We start from the raw sequence: 13,631 nt of genomic DNA on the forward strand, positions 1-13,631 counted from the left end.
ATGGATTTCACCGTTGACTGAGAGTTGACTTTTGGTCAACATGTCTCGAATCGTTTAAAATACTAAAATTAGTACTACTAGAGATTAAGTGAAGGCTGGTGGGCCTACAGTGGTTATTGAGTGACATTAATAAATGTGATATGGTTATTATTCTGGTTTCGTATTTAATGCCTTTTGTGGATATCACTTGATTTTATAAATGTGATTTCTATTGAAATGTGATTTGATTTGTGGATTGGAAATATTTATGAAATGTAATTTGACGTGCATATTTGAAATGTAGTTTGATTTGTATGATTGGTATGATGTGATGAAATGTGAGGGCTAGTAGTGGACCGTTAACCCATTGCCATGGGGTTTATTGCTTCGAAGTTTGTTTCATATCCCATTTCATTGTTTCATTCCTCACTTCTTTGACTCGTTCTAAATTTAGTACTTATGCTTTGTTTCATTTTGTTAAGCCTTTGTAAATTGAGTAATTTGATTCATGCTTTGTTCTTCGAGCCGTTGATATGTTCCTTAGACTTCCTCTCGGTTCCGTTGAGTGATCCAAAACTGGGTTCCGTTGAGTGGTCCGGAATCCCTCGTGTTCCGCAATTCCGTTGAGTGGCCCAGAATCATATCCTGCATTGGATTCCATTAAGTGGCTCGATACCCATTGTACTTCACGATTCCGTTGAGTGGTACGGAATCGTATTCACTCAGATTCTGTTGAGAGGTCTGGAATCCCTTCTACTCCACGATTTCGTTGAGTGGTCCGAAATTGTATCCAGGTTTGGATTCCGTTGAGTGGTCCAGAATCTCGTTTGGTATTTTGGTTCCGTTGAGTGGTCTGGAACCTGATGTTGTTGGATTTCGTTGAGTGATCCGGAACCTGATGTTGTTGGATTTCGTTGAGTGGTCTGAAATCCCATTCTTTAGAGATGTGGCTTTGGCAGAACCGTGTCGCTGTAGCCTGGCATTTTGGTGCATTGTATATGTTATTGATTGATATGACTATGGAATAGTGTTGGAAAACATACATGTGTGAATGGCATACCCGTGTGCATGGCAAGATGACAATTGTTGTTTGGCTTATGGTTGATGTGTAGTATGGTACTCTATGTTTTTGCTAGAAGTATTTTATGAAAAGTTTAGAGTGTGATGAATGGTGAACTACGAATGACTTGATCCCTATTGAGGATACGTAGGCTGTCTAACAAGGAGGTTAGATGCAGCCATAAAGTATACGAAAATTACTACACAATTCGAATTTTGAGTTATGCTTTGTCCATATTCCGGAAGCGGGGTATGTTAAGTATGCAAGTACTTGGTGACGTCCGTATGTCGGGATCGGGACGTGACAAAGATCCTTAACAAGACCATACTAGATATTAATTACTGTCTACGAAAACTGTTGTTCTACCAAAGTTTATGGATTTTAACCTAAGAAATAATTTTATTTGTTTATTTTAGTTAAATCGTTGAGGTGCATATAACAACAAAGTAGTGCAAACTTACATGGTTTCACCGAGATCTATCTAAACAGGCTGATAGAATTTTTCGTAATCAGTGATTCAATATATATACATATAAATCAGAACAAAGATGATCATTTCCTTATATAGAGGATAATGCGTTGAGCTCTCAATATTGTTGTATTATATTTTTGTAGTTTTTTTTTTTTTTTATGGACTTTTGGTTGTATTATACCTAATTCTTGCACATTGTTTTAAAATGAAATTGTAATCATTAGGAAGAAACAAAGCTGGTTGTTGTTAAGTACTAAATCATGGTATCATTAAATATAGATGCACTTGCTGCCTTGCACAATATGAGGGATCCCGTAGAAAGACTTGGGGTTGGTCGAAATTTTTCAGTGCGTGTAGACATAATTACACGTCCGTTGCATATATTTTATTTGGATACAAACATTAATAGTGGGGATATAATGATAACCCGTTACTCGCTAATTAGCTTCATGGTCCAACATGATTTGATGAGATACATAGTCATATTCTCTTGGTTCTTTGGTGATCCTAATTTTATAGTCATTCACCGTTACTATATATATAGTAATTTGTTGGGGGTGTGAGAACTAGCTATAGCTAGGGAAGGCTCATTTGATGTCTATGATTGGATATTGACTTGGACAATTACAAGATTAAATGAATGTTGAATTGAAATATGGATGTCAACTTGCATATTATGTTCAAATGAAGTTAGAAGATAGAGAAGTCATAAAGATAATCCCTCTCAATCCCCCTATTTATGTGGACATTAAGGGCTGGTTTGGTATTGCTGTGCTTTGAAAAAAAGCTGATTCTACTATACTGTGAGAATAAGCGGCTGTGAAATAAAGCAGCAGAGTGTTTGGTAAACTTTTTTGTAAAAGTGCTTGTATTATAGTGTTTGGTAAACTTTTATGTAAAACAGATGTGAAAAAAAGCCGATTTTTCAAAGCTGGGTTTTGCAGCTTCTTGTTTTTGGCTTTTTTTCATCCAAAACTGTGAAAAAAAACTGAAGCTGAATGTTTACCAAACACAAAAACAGCTTCCAGCTTTTTTTGATACCAGCTTTTTTCAGAATCACCTCAGTACCAAACCAGGTCTAAAAGGGATACGTTTTCTTCATAATCTATCCATCTTCTACTTTCACTTGAACAAAATATGCAAATTGACATCCATATTTGTTCAACATCAATTGAATTTAGTGAATTGTCTAAACCAAACCAATCCTAGACATCAAACAATATAGTGAGGGGAAAAGAAGGGCCCTTTTTCTCTTAGTTCATGTATATATAGGGATGTACAATATTTTGGACTATGAGATACTTCAAATATTTTAACTGTTAGATATTTGTTTAAAATATCAAAACTAATTTAACGGTTAAAACATCCGGAGTTTCCCGATATATACATGCACTAAAGAATGCCTCGATGTTTTAAAGAAAACCAGTTAGCATGCAAGTTGTTCTAACCATATATATTAAAGTTGCAGCTATGCATGTCAGTCATTGTTTGCCTTTTGATAAATAACATGTTATTGAATGTCTTTCTGCGTTTCTTCCAATATCTACCTCTCCCCTGTTAAACAAATCCAGTTGTATCAATTTTTTACATAAAAAACATAAGTATTTGGGTGGTGTTGGAATTGCAGTTTGCATGCGACTTGTTATTATTTATGTTAGTTTGTTTTGTTTTGTTTTTCTTTTGGTAATGTTTTGTCCACTGTTTGTACTTTGCTGATGTCTAGCTCTTCCGCTGCTTGTCAATACGTTAGATTATAGCCTCCGCAAAAGATGAGTTGGCTAGCAGCCATGAAAGGTACCATCATCAAATATGAGTGAGAGAAAAGGAAAGCGAAAAAAGCTTTGATTGCCTTCCAAGGTCATCAATTGGCATGCAAAAGTGGTAAACAAAATTAAGCGTTCATAGTTTTTAATATTACAAGCTATAGTGGCAAAAAAGTTTAAGATTCATTGTATGTAGTCTAATATCCTAGTAGATATAATGTTGGGTTTTCACTCATACGTACCGGTTCGAAACTTCTCATCTCTTAAACTATTGTAATAGTTTTGAACCTTCCCCTCTCTTTAATAAAAAAATAAAATAAAAAAATAAAAAAATAAAAATTAAGTGTTCATAACTTATAGTACTTACAGCTTACCATACAATTCAAACGCTTATATTGTAACATGAACCCTACGTTTTAAGTTAGAATCTAAAGCAATCAATATAATTAAATTCACAATATATAGAACATTTACATTGTCGCAAAGTAAAATGTTCTTATTCGGAAAATATATAATATTTGGAGTTGGTTTGCCATGTCTAACTCTTGTCACTATTAATGGTATCTGGGACGAAATCATAATTTTAGAGTCGGGTGGGCTGATTTAAGTTCTTTTTCTTTCTCATGGACAAAAAAACTATACGTACAAATTATTCTTCATCATAAACAACCCCAAGATCATAATAACTTAATTTTAGAGAATACAGTGGTTGATTTTTAATTTGAGAGACCATCGTGACGGTATGGGTCAATATTAGGAACTATTTGTCCTTAAATCTTGTGAGCCTCATTTATTTGTCACAACAACACATTAACAAAAATTTTGACAGAATTATGATGAAATTAAAGCATATTAATTTTGCAACACATATTTTTTAAAATTACATTGGTCGATTTTCAATTTCAGAAACTATCGCGATGATGTTGATAAATTTCAAAGCTCATTTGTAATAAAAACCCCATAGTCTTATTCTTACTCTTTTTCCCATCTCTTCTGATAAAGTAGTTGTACTTGTCCATACATTATTTTCTTATTCTTTTAACCATATCTTCAGATAAAGTAGTTGTCCATACATTCTAGACATTAGATGGAGATGACCTAATAGTTGGATTTACTCTTCAGCTTACTGTTGGGATCAATTTTAGATCAATTAAATGCTATTCTCGTAGCAATTGGTTTTATGAATTTTAAGTTCAAAATATACATTCTGAAGGGAAAAGCACATGTACACTATGTAATATAATCCACTTGCGAAATACATGTTTGAAGAAGAGGTTAGCAAGCTAGGTAACCTGACTAGGACCCATTTCGAAAGTATAAAATTTAACATTAACCCAAAACCCTTCTATATTAAAAAGGGAATTGTTATTAGCACTCCAAAAATCTCATTTGGCACTTCAAACTTTCTGTAATTAGAAAGAAAAATACACTTGTGAGAAGTGTAGAATAAGATTTTTGAAGTGCTAATAACAATTCCCATTAAAAATCCTTTATTCTTTTTATGACCGCAATATCCTTGCTAATAAATTTTGCTCTTGTTTAATGTTCTTTTATGACATTTGTAGCATAATATTATATTTTTAATGAAGTTTTTTCCGATTTCATCTTTGTTTTAAGGAAATAACTATTAAAAGTAGACAACGATGTTTAATTTTTGTATCTTTGTTATAGGTGGATATTTTTGCATAAGCAAATACTGGTGTCAAATGACTTGAATATTTTTCATAGGTACATAATAGTTTATATCTTTGTCTAGATATACAGATAATAATAATATTAAATATCTTCGTCATAGGTAGAGAAGTGCTACAAGTACATAAAAAATATTCAATATTTTGTGCCTTTGTTATATGTTGATAAAGATGCTAAGTATTTTTCTTCCCACTTAGACCCTAACTAAAGATGCAAGTATTTTTTTTCCCACTTATACCCTAACCTTTTTCACATGTAAATGAGTTTGAATATCTTAGTCATAGGTAATTATTATTGTCAAAATTCAAAATTCAAATTAGGAAAATGAAGAATGTATAAATGAAGAATTTTAACTAGGATTATGCTATTGCTAGGAAGACTAAATTTTTTTAAACAAAATTTGCAAACCAAATATGTAAATGATGATTGGATTATTACTTAACATACTTATGAAATTCTTATTAGTGACATATCATTTGATTTACAAATTTAATTTAAAATTTTGATCTTTCTAACATTATCTTTTTAACTAACTCTTACAGGCTAATGGAGGGCAAAATAGATTAAAAAAAATTTGAAAAGGTTGACTACAGCTGTGCATGTTGACTTGGTCTATATCAAAAGACCACACTTTCGAAAGTTGCCAAAATAAATGGTAAAATGAAGATAAAAAGAAAACACAAAAGGTGATCTCCAAGTCAATTTGAGAGTAATTGCAAGAACCTTTTGGTAGTAAAACTAATAATCGCAAAGACGGAAGTAAAAAATGATAAAATGGAAGAAAGCGGTAGGGTTTGCAAAGAAAAGAAAGCTTTATCTCTGAAAACCAGCCGGCCAAGAAAAAGAGAAAATGTATAAAAATCAAGGATTACGAAAAAGAGTTTGGAATGATGAGGTTTGCAGTGATAGTGAGTGGGAAGCAGTGAAGAAGAAAAAAGAAATAAAAAAAAAGAAGGAATTTTAACGAAAATTTTCCGGTATTATTTATTTTAATGAAAACTCACATTTTTATACTAAAAAGTTAACTCCTGATACTATTCATTTTACTTTTTATTTTTTCATTATAGTTAAAACTCAAAGTTTTCAAACTCTTTTCATTAATTTTCATTAGAAAATAATGGAATATTTGGGGGTTTGGTGACATGCAAGCTAGCGCACTGCGTTGCTTCTGTCAATCTTTGGTTTATAATTACTTACTACTAGGTACTCTTTTTCATTCGTAAATTCCCATGCATATATGCTTGATCAAAACGCTAAGCGTGCCTGGTATGCTCTCTGCTCTCTCATAAATTCACTTTACTAGTACTACCCCAGCGGTTGTTCCTTTGAAGACAGAGATGATTTCACCACCAATGTTGATCATTTTAAATTTAGCTGTTAATTTTATCTTGAGGATTTAGGGTTTAGGCACGGTGAACACTTGTGAATCAATAAATTTATTAAACCGAGTAAAATTCATTGCAGTTAATTAATTCGATTAATTACGCGAACTTGATTATACATAGATTAGTCCATAAAGTGGGGAAAGGATGCTACCCAATTACCAAAAAATGGGCTGGGCAGATAATAGTTTTTATAGATGAATAAATTTAGGAAAGATATATTAATCGAATATATATATATATATATAGAGATGTGTGTGTGCGCGCGCGCGTATCCTGTAGACGTGAGAGGCTTTTCTTGCACTTAAGGGGACATGCAATGCAAAGTGGTAAACCCAAAACGGAGGAATATATAGAAAGTTGGCCCCCTTTTCATTTTGCAATGCATATTAATCACTAGAGCAACCCCACAGACCACTAAGCCATGACAAAAGCCATCCAACAAGCCTCCTACAAAAGGTGTCTCTGCTCGATCGCACATACATATATAATTTCTTTGTTCTATTTTTATTTTCCACCAACAAAGTAGACAAACCAAACCCTACGTACCTTTTTCTCCTCTAAGACCAGTCCCTGTCATAAGATTGTAAAAGAAATTAAAGCACGTCTTGGGCGATGAGTTTTAGACAGATCACTCTACCCTTGTCACACTATGACCCAATTTTAAAAGTTTGCACAGTGCTAAGAGAACTGAATTGACCACCAAGCAAGCAATACACGGAGGGAGGGAGGGGCAGAAATATGATCTAGTGCTATATATATAATTGTTGGGAAGTGTTACTGGCATTTCAAAAATCTCATTCTACACTACTCATAAATGTATTTTTCTTTCTAAATATAGAAAATTTGAAGTGTAGTATGAGAAATTTGGAATGCCAATAACAATTCTCTAATTGTTTCATGAGAACCTAGAGCAATATTCTTTGCATAATCAAGTTGGTTCTTACTTTACGTTTAATATCCTAATTAATCAATTCTTAACTTGATTATTTGTACGGTCATTAACAGTCGAGGGTACTATCTATGGTGTCATCTCCATCAATTAACGTGTATGAGGCGATGAATGATGACTAGCATATATCTGGTGAAGAGTCAGAAATCCAAACTAAAGTCTTCGCTCGTCATGATCAATGTTCTTTTTTTTTTTTTTTTTTTAAGAGAGAGAGAGAGAGAGAGAGAGAGGGGGGGGGGGGGTATAGATATCAATGTTCTTTTTTGGGTAAGCTCAAATATACAGTTCATGAAGGGTTTATATTTATATAGCTCATGACCATATAGGGTTGATTTGGGTTTGGTAATCGAACCGAAACCCTTATCCGAAATTTTCGGTTCAAGCAAATTGTATAATGATACCGAACCAAAATTTTTGGGATTCCAAAATTCGATAATATACTGAAAATTAATTCGATTTTGAGGAAATTCTGACCCCCAATTCAACAGTCAAAAACCCTAATTTCAAATTTCACAATTTTTAAGACTTACCTTGAATCCTTGATGTAATTGAAGGTGGAAAACTGGGGTTGAGGTGAGGTTCCTCCCAAACCCAGATTTGTTTGGTTTTGTGGGTGGAGGAAAAGGTTGAAGATTGAGGGAGAAATAGAGGTGTGGTGGTGGTGCAAGGGTGGTGGCGGATCTAAAAATGGGATAGACAGAGTGGTTGTAGATGGTTGTCATTTAGAACGAGAGGAGAAGGGCGACAAAGTGGTGGTGGTGATTGGTTGGGCATCGTCTGGGTCTAGTTCGACTTCCACATCGAGAAGATGAGATACTTGAGAGAGAACTCATCTTCAGACTCTAAGATTAGAATTCAAACTAATGGTTGATCTCAACCAATTTGATGACTATTATTATTTAGAATTATACATATTATATAATAAAAAATTTAAGTATATATATATATACACACACAATATATACATTTATTTATTTTCGATATGGTTCGAGACTACCAAAAATATGGCGAGGAGGTCTCGATCCCCGTATCGAATAATCGGTTACCGAACAGTTTGGGAGTTTTTGGTTTTGGAGTTTTCAGTATTTGGTTTGGGAGTTCAGGTTAGGTTGGGTTCGGTTTTTCGGTACAAAAATACTAGACCTAAGCTCATGTGGAGGGAGAAGCTTTTGTGTGTATTCAAAACAACTCTATGTGATGTTACTATTTGATTTTTAATACGGATGAAAGACATGATTAATTGGACACATTGTGGAGGATGTGAAAGTTTTGAAGTCAGAGTCTACTTGAGTTTTTCTCGCCACGTGCATTACCAAGCAAATGAAGTCGGCCATCGTTTACCTTGTGATCGATCATGGTTTGAAGAATCTCCTAATATAGTTCTTGATCTTTTGTTGGAAGAGTGCAATGGCTGATGCCTATTTTTCGGTCCTATATTGTTATTTTTTGTGTAATTCTCTTTTATCAATGAAATCTATCATTGCAATAAATATATATGTGTGTAAATATAAAAATAAATGTAGGATTATGATTTTTCAAAGCTGGAGTAAGGCAGATCGGAATACAGTTTCCTCAAAAGTCCAGTCATGGACTAAACAGCTCTAAGCAGAGCTGGGTTAGACAGAGCAACGGTACCACCATCACCTTGTTTTGAGGCCATAGGCGAAGTCCGAGCGACTTCACTGGTATTACCATGCTAGTTCTGCAAGACACGAGATCTAATTCAGATATGGAATCAATCTGATCTTTCATATGTCTTGGAGTTCCTACAATCTAGGAATTAGCGTGTAATGCAAATAATCACAACTCCTAAGAGGGTGTAATATCTACTTCTAGATATCCTCTAGGATTTTCCTGGCTTAGTTTGAGGATTCTATCCTAAAAAAAATCCCTCTCCCAATGGTATAAGTACATCTATCTAAGGTTCATCTCTGGTAACAAAATCTCTATACTCTAATTCTCTTGCCCACTGCTTGAATCTTTAAAACTTGCTGACTAACTTGATCGTCGATAGCCTTTGCTCGACACACACCATGGTCTCAGGCTTGTTCATGGTTGTTCTCTGTTTTACAAATTACTCGAATTTGTGCCTCCACAGTCCTTGGTGGTGCGCAAATTTGTTTCCAACAATAAATACGTGTTATAAAGGAATATAACACTATATAGTGATAGACCTAAATTCTTTGAGAGTAATTGGTGTCTCTAACCACATTAACGATCTTGATCATAAATTTAAATAATAACAGTCTTTCTTCTTATTTTCTCTTGGTAAATGGCGTTCTCTACCATTATGACATGTTTATTAATATGAGTTAGATTTTGATTAGGCATATTTGTTAATTTGCTCCCTAAACTTGTATAGAGCTGCCAATTTTTCTCCTGAACTTTAATTTTAGCCAATTACCATCTTGAAATTTTATAATTAGCCAAATTCCCCCTTAAACTTTAATTTAGCCGATTACCCCCTAATAAATAGCTAATTTCCCCCTGGCGTTAAATTTAAAATAAAATCATCAAAATTTTCATCCATCTTGATCACGAAAACAACACATAACAATTGTATGAGGACAAAAATAATAGAAAATTGGATGGATGAAAAATTGAATGAAAGTTCTTAAAATCTAACGCCAAGGGGAAGTTGGCTACTTATAAAAGTTTAGGGGGTAATCGGTTAAAATTGAAGTTCAAGGGGGAAATTGGCTAATAATAAAAGTTCAAGGCAGTAATCGGTTAAAATTAAAGTTTAGGTGAGAAATTGGCAGTTGCATACAAGTTCAGGAACAAATCAACAAATACCTCTCTTTTGTTTATTGATTATTTATGCGTTTAATAATAATTTTGTACGGAGGAATGCGAGTGATGAAATATTGCTCTTATAGTTAGAGTTTTTCTCTTCAACAATCGAACTTCAAATTCTCTTTTTTTTTAGTGTAGAGTAGTATAGATTATCTCTTAAAATTTAAAAAAAAATGTATGGAGAGCTCAAAGTAAGTGGAGACCATACAAAACAAAGAATTCAACTCATGATTGCAAACTGAACTCTTTGAAAGATGTAGTACTTTAATTCTTAAAGAAACAAGCCATAAAATTCCAAGCTTGCACATTTACTCTAGGCAAACAACATATAAAGCATTTTGGTAATTAAATTGACTTAGAAAGTCAGGTAATTTAGCTAGTAAACAATCTATATGAAATCAGTATGATTCTTGTTTTGATTTGAGATTATTTGGTGAACAACCTTAATGGGAATATGGATTGAAATTTATCATCAATCATAATGACATGTGTTTACTAAATCATAATTGGAATCAAAATAAGGAGTCAAATTCATATTACAAAGTATTCATGTTTAACTGAATGTGCTCATATAACTCTAAAAATGAGTGCTCAAAATTTTCAATGCTTATTGCGTCTCACTGTTGTCCTTATACAAAGCTATAAAAAATTTTACATTAATATTTATCGGCTGCTTTTACGTTGTTTTACATACTCATATTACTTTTAAAATACTGTTTGTCAAACAGTCATGCTTTATTTTACAATTGATAATTCTTATTGAAACTGTAGCAACTTTTTTAATACCCACAACAATCTCAAATTGACTCTTTGTAAATAACTTATATGAAATTTATATTAATCTTACTTTGATTCTATAAATATTTCAATAAGCATTTTGCAGCTTTATCTAATAATTTCAACACGATTCTGATTATGAATCTTTCTTATTTCAAGTTTTTCTAAATTCAATTTCTCTCATTCCATTTACTAGCTAGTTTATAAATTAGTAAATGAGCACTTATTCCTTTTTATTTAGTTCCTCCAATTGCACTTGGGAATTGAGATCATACGAGACTTAATAAATTCAATTTAAATGTTCTGCAAGTAAAAAGAGAATATGGCTATGGAAGGCAGATGAAGAATATGTTGACGAACTTTTCTGGGCTCTGAATTTAATTGGTAGAAAACATCGTATAGGATGGGAATGAAGGACTTCTCACTAAAGGGAGGAGACGTAGAGGGAAGCAATTTGTAAAGAAGCTAAAGATTAGTCATCAAAGTTGTTGCTAGGAGTGAGTTATAGTTTGTTAGAGAGTTTTGTATACTGTTAGTTTGGTTGAGGGCATTAGTGTAATTTGATAGAAAGCTCATATGTGTATATATAACAAACATTGTGTAATTATTGAGGTATTCAATGAAATAGAAAATATTCATAATTCTATATGGTATCACGCCCTTCTCGCCTCACGGCTTTCTCTTGATCATCTTCGCTCCTGCTCTCAATCTCTGATTTTTCTTCATCAATCTTGCTAAAATTCTTCATCGTTCTTCTTCGATCACAATCTATGTGCTATTGATCGGTGTTTTTCTCTGTAATCTGCCATGGCATCACTGCTTGCTTCGTCTTCTCAAATTGAGTCGATGCAACCTCCAAACCCTAATCCCCCAAATTCTTCGTTCTCTTCGAATTCGTATGCCTCTCTTACGATCCAAAACATTGGAAGCATAGTGCCAATCAAACTCAAACGCTCCAATTATCTCCCATGGCATGCTCTATTTGCTCTAATTCTGCGCAGATATAATCTTATTGGCATCATTGATGGTACTGAAGTCTGTCCACCGCCTCTTCTTCCCAATCAATCTCTCAATCCTGCCTTTGAGATCTGGTATGAGAAAGATCAGAACCTTTTGATTTGGTTGAACTCTACTTTGTCTGAAGAAGTGATCCCTTTCACTGTCGGTGTATCATCATCTCGGGATCTATAGCTCAAACTTGGGCAGCGTTTTGGAGGAGTCTCTGATGCTCACATTCATCAGTTACGCTCTCGTCTCCAGTCAATTTCTGATTATCTGCAGTAAATCAAGCAAATCTCTGATGCTTTAATGGCAGTTGGTGCACCTGTTACTGATTGAGACCTAATTGCAGCTACATTGGCCAGTTTACCTGATGAGTTCGAATCCTTCACTGATTCAATTCTCCTTCGTATTTCCACCACAACCTTGGATGAATTGCATGGCCTCTTGCTTACCAAAGAATTGTCAATCTACATTCAGAAACTAAACATTGTCTTTCCAGTCACAGATCTCAGTCCTTTGCACTATTTTTTGGGACTTGAGGTGCACAGGTCCTGTACAAGCATATTTCTACATCAAGGCAAGTATCTACTTGATCTTCTTCAGAAAACCAAAATGGATGGAGCTAAACCATGTTCAACTGCTTTAGGCATAGCTAAGCTTGCTCATACTGGTGCTCTTTTATCCAATCCTACAGTGTACAGATCCATTGTTGAGGCTTTGCAATACTTCACATGGACAAGGTTGGACATCTCGTTTGCGGTTAATAAAGTATGTCAATTTATGTATGCTCCACGAGATTCTCATCTTCAAGCTGCCAAAAGAATTCTCCGTTTCTTAAAAGGTACTCTCACCCATGGTCTTTGGTTTAAACCAGGCCATTTGACTCTTACTGCATATTCGGATGCCAATTGGGCGGGGTGTACTTTTGACAGGAGGTCCACCAGTGGCTATTGTATATTTCTTGGCTTTAATTTGATTAGTTGGAGTGCTAAGAAACAGTCCATGGTTGCTCGATCTTCTACTGAGGCCGAGTATCGGTCCTTAGCTCATACATCGGCAGAAATAACATGGATTTGTAAAGTTTTCAAAGATATTGGTTTTTCCCTACCTCAGATTCCTCATCTCTAGTGTGATAACATTTCTGCTATCTCTTTAGCTTCTAACCTTGTTTTTCATGCCCGGACTAAACATGTTCAAATTGACTATCTTACATCTGTGAGCTTGTTCTTGCTCGACTTATCAAGATTCAATATGTCTGTAGTCAAGATCAGTTAGCAGACATCCATACCAAGTCTTTGTCCAGGCAAAGATTCTTATATCTCTAATCCAAGCTTTCTCTTGGTCCCTTTGATGCTTCCAAGTTCAGCTTGAGGGGGTGTAAAGAAGCTAAAGATTAGTCATCAAAGTTGTTGTTAGGAGTGAGTTATAGTTTGTTAGAGAGTTTTGTATACTGTTAGTTTGATTAAGAGAATTAGTGTAATTTGCTAGAAAGCCCACATATGTATATATAACAAACACTGTGTAATTATTGAGGTGTTCAACGAAACAGAAAATATTCAGAATTCTATAAATTGTGCCGTGCTAAAAAATACCTGACAAACCTCCCTATATACGCCATGCACTCTTTTCTCTCTCGATCTCAACAAATTTGAATTATCCATTCTCCTTTCACAATCACATGCAAGGACAGAGGGGCTGACATTCAACACTCATTACACCACATGCACATGCAGACTCAGATACAGACAACCAAACT

Source organism: Pyrus communis, chromosome 4, assembly GCF_963583255.1.
Source record: "Pyrus communis chromosome 4, drPyrComm1.1, whole genome shotgun sequence".
NCBI classification, from domain to species: Eukaryota; Viridiplantae; Streptophyta; class Magnoliopsida; order Rosales; family Rosaceae; genus Pyrus; species Pyrus communis.